General features: G+C 37.6%; 1 pseudogene; it reads left to right on the forward strand.

Annotated features, from left to right (window-relative positions):
- The first annotated feature begins 10,000 nt into the window (after positions 1 to 10,000).
- On the forward strand, positions 10,001 to 11,726 carry LOC107707910 (beta-1 adrenergic receptor-like; annotated as a pseudogene).
- Positions 11,727 to 12,002: the final 276 nt, after the last annotated feature.

Genomic DNA, 12,002 nt, shown 5'->3' on the forward strand with positions numbered 1-12,002 from the left:
TTTTCCATAGAAGAAAAACAGAACGGCATGAGGGTGAGTAAATGATTTTTTAGGAGAATATCCCATTAACATTCAAATCACATCCCGCGGTTAACACATACTGTAGTAATCAGACACTTCACATGCTCGTCATCAGGCTAATGACGGATTGCAAGTACCAATTGTAGAGTCAGGATCTGACTGTTAAATCTTGACAAATATTGAACAAAGTGCCTCATTCTCATCAGCAATATTTTTGTGGTTCTGCTATGTTTCACATGCTTAATTAAGCTTGTTAAATAGTCTGATATCATTATCAGCCATCTTCAGTCCGTCACTCACTTGCTCTCACACAATAATATTTGAAATTATGCAGCATAGTGTAAACATGTAGCCAGTGTCAGCTGCTCTGACAGCCCTTCATGGTTGGGTTGGCTGATATTATTATTATTTCCCGCACTGCACATTTTGTTTCTTAACCGTATGATACTGTCTTGTAAATGAGCAGTCAGACTTAATGCTATTTAATTGGCATTATTTATTATTGTTTACCAGGCTTAAGTGCCTTTTCCATGAGCAATACACTTTATATGAATAAATTATGTGTTGGAAATCAAGCGGTGACATTAATTTCAGTGTTCAGTATTTTGTGGAATGGAATCATGAGCCATTTACATCTACATATTAATGTTTTCTGAAATTATAGTCTTCTAGTGCTGTTAGGTATTAAAAATGGAACTACAATGTGTTTCTAAAGCTGGCTGGTACATCATAGATCAGGCGCTTGCAGATCATGCACTTGGAGAGTGTGAATCAGACCAGGTGATTCTTCTAGACACTGTGTAGAAATGGCCACTAAATTTGTTCTGTTGCTGTTTTTGCTTGCTTTTCCTGTGGCAGTTCTAGCACATAAACTATTTAATAAAAACAAAATGTATCTCTCCCTTTTGAGGGCAGCTCTTTTATACAGCCTCCAAATTCTGCACTTTAACAGATTAATTGGATGCAGTGGTCTAATAAAGTTTACTTGCCCAGCATTTATGTGTTCAGAGTTTTCATATCCTCCTCACTACATTCAAGGACCAATGCATTCATTGTAAATGACAAAAGACCATCTGTTCCAGCAGAGCTGCTTCATGGTGATAAAGATTTCAGTTTTTTTTTTCAGTGACACTTTAGAACAAGATTTGATTTGTTAATATAAAATATTAGGTATCATTAACTAGAATCAAATTTTTTTTACAATATTTATTGATCTAGGTTAATATATAAATATACCGTTGATCATTGTTAATTCATGTTTTTTCATAATATATTTACCTAACGTAGTTCATACAACTTTGAAATCCTGAAAATGTATATGTAAATGTGTGTGTGTGTGTTTGTTTGTATATATATATATATATATGCGCACTGATTAATAAATGGTGTAAAAGTATTGTATATTGTCCGTTAATTATACACTACTGTTCAAAAGTTTTGGGTTGGTAAGATGTTTTAATGTTAATGTCTCTTATGCTCTCAACAAGGCTGCATTTATTTGACCAAAAATACAGTAATATTGTGAAAAAAAATTATAATTTAAAATTGGTGTTTTCAATTTGAATATAATTTAAAGTGTAATTTATTCATGTGATAGCCAAGCTGAATTTTCACCAGCCATTACTCCAGTCTTCAGTGTCACATGATCCTTCAGAAATCATTCTAATATGCTGATTTGGTGCTCAAGAAAGATGTATTATTTATTTTCAATGTTGAAATGTTAATATTTTTGTGGAAACCATAAAACATTATTTTCAGGATTCTTTGATGAATAGAAAGTATAAACATCTTTACTGTCTCTCAAATTTAATGCATTCATGCTGGGGAAAAAAGTATTAATTTCTTTAAAAATAATAATAATAATTTGTAGTATACCTATTTAATTAACTAATGTTAAAGTGTTTGGCTGTCTGCAACCGGTATTGCCACCACGCTCCATTTTCCTTGGCTTAATGTTCTCAGCAATTCCAAATAAAGCTGAGCTGTGAAAATATATGCTTTGTGCTGCTGAATGTGATCCTCATAATCTCTCAGCAAACACCGAATGCCATCAGAATGTTGTTTATTTCCACTCGCAAGAATCCCCCAGAGAAGCTGCAGCACCCATTACTGCGCAACAGGCTAATATTTAACCAGAAAACACATTACGAATCAGAGCCCGAGTCCATATGCAGGATTAACAGAAGCGTAAATAAGAAATAGAACATTAGAATTTAACAGGCAGTCAATCAGACGGCTGCTTTTTGACACGCATCTGCTTTCATCACAACAGCTCCCAGCAGCAGTGAAAGAACATTTGCACTCTTGAGATGATTACACACATCATTATGACAATTTATGAATTTATCAAAGACATTCTTGCCATTTTTGGGGGGAGGGAAAAAACACTGGTTCTCTTGCCAGAATCATCCATAATTTTCCAATAGCACTGAAATAATCTGAAGAATGCCATGGGTGATTGAGAGAGGCAACAATATGAGCTCAAGGCCTCAGTGCTTAGATCTTGTGATACTGTGCGTGTTAGTTGACAGAAACGTCAGTCTGTAAAACGTCTGTAAAACCCTCATACTAATCTTTCAGGTTCAGTTATGATTCAATGACAGGACTTTTAACCTTCTTGTGAGTCTTGCTTCTTTTTTCAATCACTTTCACTATCACAGTTAATAGCACTCCAGTCAGGCTATAGTTAGCTCAAGTAAAACCATACTTCTTAGCCATTCAATTTAAACTAAGGCTCGGTCTCAATGTTACTGTGCTTATTTCTTTGTTTAGACCTTTCTAAGTGATCAGATTTATGATTTGCAGATGGAAAACAATAAAATATGTGAAAGAAAATGTGCATCCTAATCTGCATACTGAATGGCTAGGCAGCTTTGCTGCAGAATTTAGCTTCAACCCTGCTCAAACTCACCTAGCTCTCTAAGGCTGTGTCCGAAAGCTTAGGCAGCTGACTTGTTTCCTTGCTGCCCTATGAGGCAATGACTTTGCAGGCAGCGTTTACACACATTTAATTTCAGATAGACTTCAGAGGCAACATAAAGGTTAAAGGATAAAGGAATTACAACAAAAACAGAGAGAGAGAGAGCTTTGGTGATAACTAAGCGAATATTTAATAACATACAATATTAATTTGTTGCTATAAATTAAATCAAACGTGGAAAAAGTTGGTCAAAAACACTTTTTTACACAAACTGACCAAAAACCACAACTTTCAGATTCTATTTTGTATTTTTTAGCTCAACCGATCATATGAAGGTATTTTAGTACTCAGGTTGTGACACTATCTTTGGATTCGGACATGCCTTGTGTTGCCTTATCTCAGTATATTGCCTGTGTACTGTTTCTTTTATCTGACACACACGCGCACACACACGTTTTGGAGTATTTACTAATGAGCTGATAAGCTGAATCAGGTGTTTTTGATTAGGCAGACATCTAAAATGTGCAGTGTTGGGGGTTCTCCAGGACCAGGATTGGGAACCACTGGTGTACAGTATGTCATTTGAGACACAGCCATAGACTTTCATTGATGGAGGGTCAACACCTTGCAACCATATAGTAATGTGCTACAAATCACTCAGAACACATTATAGCAACCACATCTTAACCACCCAAGACCTTCTTAGTCGTGCATGACAAAGCACCATACTTATTAGTGTTTAATGTAGTGTATAGCTCACATTAACCCTGAAAGAAGAGTCAGTATTAATCTGTATGATGGAGTTTGCTGAATGATATTGAAGAGCATGTCAAATGTGCTGATTAAAGCACATTTAAGGCTTGCGTCATGCTTAAAGGGATATTTCACCATAAATTGAAAATCATTTATTTACCCTCATGTCATTCCAAACTTGTATGACTTTCTCCTGTGGAACACAAAGAGGATATTTTAAAAAAATATCGCAACTGTTTTCTTCCATTCCATTAAAGTCAATGGGGTCCAAAAGAACACCGAACCCCGCTGAATTTCATTATACACTCTTAAAAATAAGACTCCAAAAGGATTTTTCTAATCTAAAGAAACTTTTTGAACTATAAAGAACCTTCTGCACAATGAAAAGGTTTAATGGATGTTAAAGGTTCTTCATGGAGCCATAGTTGCCAATAAAGAACCATTATTTTTTAATAAGTACTCTCAGTATACTCTCACATTAAGGTTAGCTGAACTACATTTTCATTATAATCCCACCAGCTGCTGAGTTAACTGCAATTTAAATGCTATTAAATGCAAGTTTAAAAGTTAATGGACATCTGTCTCTCTGGGGTAAAATACTGTATATACACTTCCAAAGCTCCAACCATTCAATAACGCACCTCGAAGCGAACACAATGAACTTTCAGCTGCAGTCATGTTTATGTTTGCATATGTGTAGCTCATAGTATGAACAACATGTTTTCAGAGGTTAACAGCCAATGCTGAGATCGGAGCATGCTGTTTGTCAGATAATGACCCTTTGAACCTTCCTTCCTTTAGGAAGAGGGGAAGACAGATGCTGTTTTTGATCTGTGATATTTTCCAGGAGTGTAAACGTACAGTATGGAATGCATGAAACATATGGAGTGTGAAGCATATAGACTGACAGACAGATGTGGCATATCCGGGCTCCCTCAAGAGTTTATGAATGTCTGGAACAAGTATTTCAATCAAAATTCGTATTTTAAAAGATGCACAAGACATAATGAAACCTTTAAATTGTAGTTCCGCTTCCTAAGCATTGTATTACTTATTTATTTCTCCTCAAAGCCACAACAGATCTCCTTCTGTAGGTCAGATAATGAAAGTCTATTATTCAGCGTAGTTGTTTGGGTAAATATGTGATTTAATATGATCCAGTATTAATATTCTGAAGACATTTACCATGACTTGAAAACTGTGCTCTGTGAATTTTAATAAATCGGCATGAAACTAAAGACAATTAGACTGCTGTGAATAGAAATGTGAAAAGTTACCTGGGTTTCGCTTACATAATTGTCACAGTACTTTACATAAGACTGTGTGACTTTAATCCTTTCATTTTGATAATACTGGGAAGAATGTTCATTTTCCATGCTGTATTTAACACTGGGCTTGCATGGGCTAATTTAAATTCAGAATATGTTTTATTAGCTGTGGTTATGGCTTAAGAATCGTCTGCAATGCAGAAAGCCATTGTGAATAAACCGGTATAAACTGTTAGTTTGTTGCTCAAATCCTCATCTGCTCTATAAGAGGAGTGTGACTATAGGAAGAAAAGGAGGGAGAGAGGAATTTATATAGCATTCTCATAATGTCCCAACCTATTTAACAGTAGTTGTCACTTTGAATCAGTCTGACGAATTTTTCCAAAGTATCTTTCATTAAATGAACTCAGCAAATCCAGCTACTAAATCAACAAAATATGACTCACTTACTGAATTGTTATTTTAATATAGCTATTTATATTTCTACACGTTACAATATTGTCTTTGTTCACACTGATTTTTAAAGTTTACCCGAAGCCTTATGCAATGAAATTGTTTAGTAAAAAAACACTATTACTATTAGTTAGAACACCTTAATGTGTTTTTTTTTATTGTTTTTTTTTACAAACACGCAGCTTTTCCCTTTACACGACTTTACAAGTCATGTGGATTACTTGTGGATTATTGTGATGTTTTTATCAGCTGTTTGGACTCTCCTTCTGATGGCACCCATTCACTGCAGAGGATCCACTGGTGAGTGATGTAATGCTAAATTTCTACAAATCTGTTCAGATGAATTAACTAATTCATCCACATTTTGGATGGCCTTGGGACGAGTAAATTTTCAGCAAATTTTCATATTTGGGTAAACTATTCCATTAACTAACAATGAACAATACATTTGTTACAGTATTTTTTCATCTTTGTTAACATTAGTAACAAATATGACTATCAACTGTTAGTTCATGCTCAACTGCATTAAATAATATTAACAGATAAAACTTTTGATTTTAATAATGTATTAGTAAATGTTGGAATGTACATTAATTAAGATTATTAATTTCTTTAGATGTATTTTTCATTGCTTATGTTAACAACTGGAGACCTATTAAGTGTAACCAAGAAAACAAAAGTTTTTTTCCTCATATTTTTTCTCTAAAGAGTTTTTGGGGGGATTATACCAGCATGAAAACATTTGGGAACACCAGTTTTTTAGGATAATGAAGCCACATTGCTTTTTTTCATGGGCCTCATAACTTTTCATTTGACTTAATCTCTTCCTTTCTAATTTCAATCATCATTAAACTGCATTACCCACAATTCCAAGCACTCCAATGTGTGCATGTCACAGTTTGCATTGGTACCTGAATGGGACTTTTTTTATGCTACATAGATTGCATAACTCTCCTTATAGAAACTATCAGCCCTGCATCCTGCACCAGCACATGTAGCCATGCAACATGAGTAGACTTCCTTTCGCTCACTTACAAATAGTGAGATCATTCCGTTCACAAGAGTCCCAGGACTTTATCTGATGGATCAAACAATGACAAAAAGGGTTGAAAGTGTGTAGGTACCGACCCTACGTTATTACATGTCGGTGCAGACAATATCAAATATCCCTTTATTTTTGGGACTGCTAATGCGGTTGGGTTTTTTTAAAGAATAAAGCAAGAAAAGGTCAGAGTGCTGTTCTACAATGCTGGAATGTAAAAGAGAACGAGAGAGAAATTCTGTAGCGTAGAGAGGTAGGCAACCAAAATCTTATTTCACTGTATGAGAATTTTTATTTCACGATAAGGATATATATCTCGATATGGCTATTTTTTTTTTTTTGTTATTAAAAATAAGAAAAAGAAGCAAATTAAAATACTAATAACAAAACAGTAGCTGATTCAGTGCCAGATTATAGCAAAGTCAGAATTACTTCCTCTCCTAGGTTCACGAAACGGTCGTCCATAAAATGCATTGCTGTTCTGTTGTAAGTGATCTTAAAGATTCCTAAATGCATCTACTTTCGGAAGGCCAAATAAAGTGCGTTTGCTTTCGCCAAGAAACACACAGCGTCTCCCTGACATGGCTGCTTCAACACTAACTGCAGTTACTGAAACCACGCCTTCTTTCTATGCGTGCACATTTGGGCGCATTATGCAAATATCTCCAGCAGCAGGTAAATTAGACTGCTGTCCCTTTAAGACCAACTGCACGATCCAAACTGATACACATCCGGTTTTCACCCGACTATTTACGTTTATTTAACACATAACCGACTGTGTTTACGCGAATACTCCACACGACGGGCATATTGACATAATTGTGTGCGTATTTGACCATTCAAGCACGAAAGAGATCTGTTTTTGGATCACATGCTGTCTGAGAGAGGGGCTTTCAGTGCGCGCGCTTCGGCTGTGTGTCAGTCAGCGCGAGCAGTGGATTGAGTTCTTTTTCACTGCTTATTGCGCTTAATAATTTTATTAGACATCATGCAAGTCCCAAATTGGCGATCGCTTGCTGTCTGAAAGAGGTGCTTTCTCAGTGTGTGTGTCAGTCAGCACGAGCACCGCATTGAGTTCTTTTTCACTGCTTATTGCACTTAATAACTATCAAGTGCATCCCACTCTTTATTTGCTCATTCATGCATGTTTCCTTGTCACTCCAAGGTGTATATAACTTTTTAGTAGTACTATGTTACGCAGATATATTTGCATACCGCAGAATACACGATATAGCAAAATCTCTAACGACTGACACTTTATTCCGCGGTAACGATATACCACCCAGCCCTACTGTAGCGGCAGCATTAGTCTAATGTGCCTGCCTGTGTCCCAGCTATAAGGAGGGGCAATTATGACCTTATCTACAGTAACAGCTTCCTACTGCTAGAAAAACACCTCTTGCCTGGGCTGATTCGTTTTCATAAGGAAAGCAAGTGGCCCACTGTTGGCTCTTTTTATAGCTTGGCTGGTGGTGATTGGTCCAGGAAAGTGCCGGGGCACGTTTATAGAACAACTGAATCGAGCATTGTGAAGTTTGCAATCATGCACCGTATCTGTCCAGGGGCCCTGTAATTGCATTGTGCTGTCAGGCAGTGTTGTTGCATATTATTTTCCAGATGTTGGTGAAGTCTGCACTGACGTTTACATGAGTTTACACTCTTAAAAATAAATGTTTCAAAGGGGGATCTCGCAGCGATGCTATAGAACAATTGTCGGTTCCCCAAAGAACCATTTTTTATAGTTTGAAGAACATTATTAATATCTAAAGAACCTTTTTCCACTCTCTCTCTTCCTTCGGCTTGCTCCCTTTCATTAGGGGTCGCCACAGCGGAGTGATCCGCACAACTGATTTGGCACGTTTTACATACAATTGTGGTAACACTTTACTTAAAGCCTTCATGTAGGCTATAATGCATTGTAAAGGGTTATTAAGGGGTATAATGCATTGTAATTATTCATAGGTCCGGTTTCACAGACGGGGCTTAGCTTAAGCCAGGACTAGGCCTTAGTTAAATGAAGGTATTTAAGCAGCTTTTATAAAAATGCCTTAGAAGAAAACGTATAGAACAATTGTCGGTTCCCCAAAGAACCATTTTTTATAGTTTGAAGAACATTATTAATATCTAAAGAACCTTTTTCCACTCTCTCTCTTCCTTCGGCTTGCTCCCTTTCATTAGGGGTCGCCACAGCGGAGTGATCCGCACAACTGATTTGGCACGTTTTACGCCGGATGCCCTTCCTAAAGAACCTTTTTCCACTATAAAGGGATTTTGTGAAATATAAATGTTTCAAGTGTAGCACATAACAGCACAAGTATGGTTCTAATGTAAAAAGCATGAAAGTAGATAAAAGTATGCAATTTATATAATTCTGCTGAAGTATTAAAATATAATTTTATGGTTAAAAATCCATTCACACAGAGATAAGAGGATCAAATGATTCAGCAAATGATTGTTGCTGTTCTATAACCTCAAAGCATTGTAGCACATGACTGGGTAAATGTAATATTTCGGATGGCATAAGCCACTTCATAAGTGATTAGTGTCATCACTTCAAAGTGATTAGTGATATGTATTAATATATATACATACACTATATACAATATATATATATATATATATATATATATATATAGAGCAATGGCACTGACATATTTTAAGATATGTCAGAGCAAGATATTTTCAGTTGAGACAGCTCAAACATGCATTTTAGTCTGGGACTAGCCTTAAGCCTCGTCTGTGAAACTGGAGGATAATGTGCGTTGTAATACATTTTATCTTGTTGTAAATAATTATAACCGAATTTAAAATGTAGCAATGACTTGATAAGTGTTATAATGTATTAACTGTTGTTACAATTATTCATGAGATTGTACAATGCATTATAAGGCATAATTAATGCATTAAAACTACATTTACTTTATAATGCATTATACATAAAGGCTTAAAGTAAAGTGTTACCAAAATTGTTATTTTTAATTGCCTACATTTTTCTGTGAAGCACTGTAAAAAGATTTTTAGATGTAAAATGTATAAATTACACAGTACAGAATTATATGTAAAATATTAGTGAAACATTATTTTATTATTCTTAATAAAAAGTAGTCCAATTCTCAAAAGGGGCATTCACAAAATTATTTGCACAGACCTTTCTTTAGATTGTATTTAAAACTTTAATATCACTTTTTTATTAGTAGTTATGTACATTGAGGTGTTTATGTTAATTTTATGGCATTACTGACATACTGCCAATACTGTCTTACACTTTTAAAATCCTTAAACTTTCCGTTTATTTCCCAGTTCAAAGGTGAAAAACACGTGCTCTCAAACTTTTGGACCCCTCTGTAACATGTGCGGTTTGCTACCAGTTCTGTAATTACCATGCGTAAAAGCGCAGCGCAATGTCCTCACTTGGGTAGGACCAAGGAGTTTTGTTTTTGCGCGGCGCTTTGTGTTTATCGGATAGTTAAGACTTACAATTTAGAAATGCAGCGCCATTGGCTGTGCACCCCTGTGACATCACCGTTGTATTTGTCCGCGCGGATGGAAGCGCTCCACACAGGACTTGAAGTTCTGAATGAACGCGCTTAATTTCTCCACACCATGGGAGACGGTTTACCGTCCGTAAACTACAGCAATGACTCTATACGCGCCACGGTGGATCTTAATTTATCAGAACAGTGGCTTGTGGGCATGGGAATCATCATGGGTCTGATAGTATTCATCATTGTAGTGGGAAATATACTGGTTATAGTCGCCATAGCCCGGAATCAGAGGCTCCAGACGCACACCAATATTTTCATCGTGTCTCTGGCGTGCGCAGACCTCATCATGGGGTTACTGGTAGTGCCATTTGGTGCAGCCTTGGAGGTTAGAGGAGCCTGGATGTATGGATCGTTCTTCTGTGAATTCTGGATATCTGTTGATGTACTTTGCGTCACGGCGAGCATCGAGACCCTGTGCGTAATTGCAATAGACAGGTATATCGCCATCATCTCTCCGTTTCGCTATCAAAGTCTTTTAACAAAAGCACGAGCCAAGGTGGTGGTTTGTGGGGTGTGGGCTATATCAGCTCTGGTGTCATTTCCACCCATCCTAATGCACTGGTCCCGGGACAGCGAAGAGACAGCGTGCTACGGCAATCCCGAGTGCTGTGACTTCATCACCAACCGCGCATATGCCATCTCCTCCTCTATTATATCGTTTTACATCCCTTTAATAGTCATGATATTCGTATATGCCAGAGTGTATAGAGAAGCCAAACAACAGATGAACAAAATCAACAAATGTGAGGGAAGGTTCTACAACAATCATGGTACTAATTGCAAACCTAACCGAAAACGAACCACCAAGATCCTGGCTTTAAAAGAACAGAAGGCTCTGAAAACGTTGGGAATAATCATGGGAACGTTCACTCTCTGCTGGCTGCCGTTCTTCATCGTTAACGTGGTGCGGGTGTTTTGCGCACAGATGGTGGATAAGGAGCTCTTCGTGTTTTTGAACTGGCTGGGGTACGTGAACTCCGCCTTCAACCCCATCATATACTGTCGGAGTCCCGACTTCAGGAAAGCCTTCAAGAGGCTGTTGTTTTGTCCTAGGCAGGCGGAACGCAGGCTGCACGTGAGCTCGTGCGATCTGTCGCGCTGCACCGGGGGCTTTGGGAACTCAGTGGAGCAGAGCATGCTTGGAACGTGGTCGGACTGTAACGGCGCGGACAGCAGCGACTGCAGTCTGGAGAGGAACGGCAGGATATCCCATTCAGAGTCTCAGCTGTAAAAGTACAACCGTGACTATTTAATCAATATTACACGAGCAGGAGTATTCATATCAGGTAATTACGACCACGCTGAAAGCGTGATATTGCTTGTTCGATAAACAATTAATATGACATCTACGTTTCAAAGAAAAAATTACCAGTCCTACATTTCTTCTTCGTCAACGAAAATAGTACCAGAACAAAAAAATCTAAGCTTATTTTGTACTATCGCCAAGCAACGCACAAACTAAATATATGGGTGGAGCAGAGCGACATAGATTTCCCCTCCCCCACCCAACGCGTTCTGTAAGCACTCCGCTCCGGGTTTTACTCCCCGCTCCGAGCGATCGTGGATCAAGAAAAAAACACGCGCACTCGCTCCGCTTCCACTTCGACCTGCTCCTCCATGAACACGAATAAGCGGAGTGATACAAACAGTGAAAAGTCCAAGTGCCGTTATGAATTCAGTACTTTTGGAAAGCAGCTCAGCCAATCAAATTCAAGGACCGGAACTAATTGTTAGAGCCGATCCTCCCTATACGCAAAATACGCAAGCTGCGTAGGGCCCCCGAAACACCAGGGGCCTCCTTGCTCTCAAAGATGATTTAATTTTAGTTTAATTTTTGAATTTGGCCAGCGGTTATGAAAACATGAATGATCATTTCTTTTAATGTGGTGTGCTGTCGCCCTTTCTACGTAAAAATCAGTCAAATCATGTAATGTGAATGTCGTACAGTCTTGCTCAAGACAAAAAAAACGAGTTGAAAGCGTACCGAGCAGCGGAAGAGA

Source organism: Sinocyclocheilus rhinocerous, unplaced genomic scaffold (genome assembly GCF_001515625.1).
Source record: "Sinocyclocheilus rhinocerous isolate Xijiao unplaced genomic scaffold, SAMN03320098_v1.1 scaffold1243, whole genome shotgun sequence".
Classification (NCBI taxonomy): Eukaryota; Metazoa; Chordata; class Actinopteri; order Cypriniformes; family Cyprinidae; genus Sinocyclocheilus; species Sinocyclocheilus rhinocerous.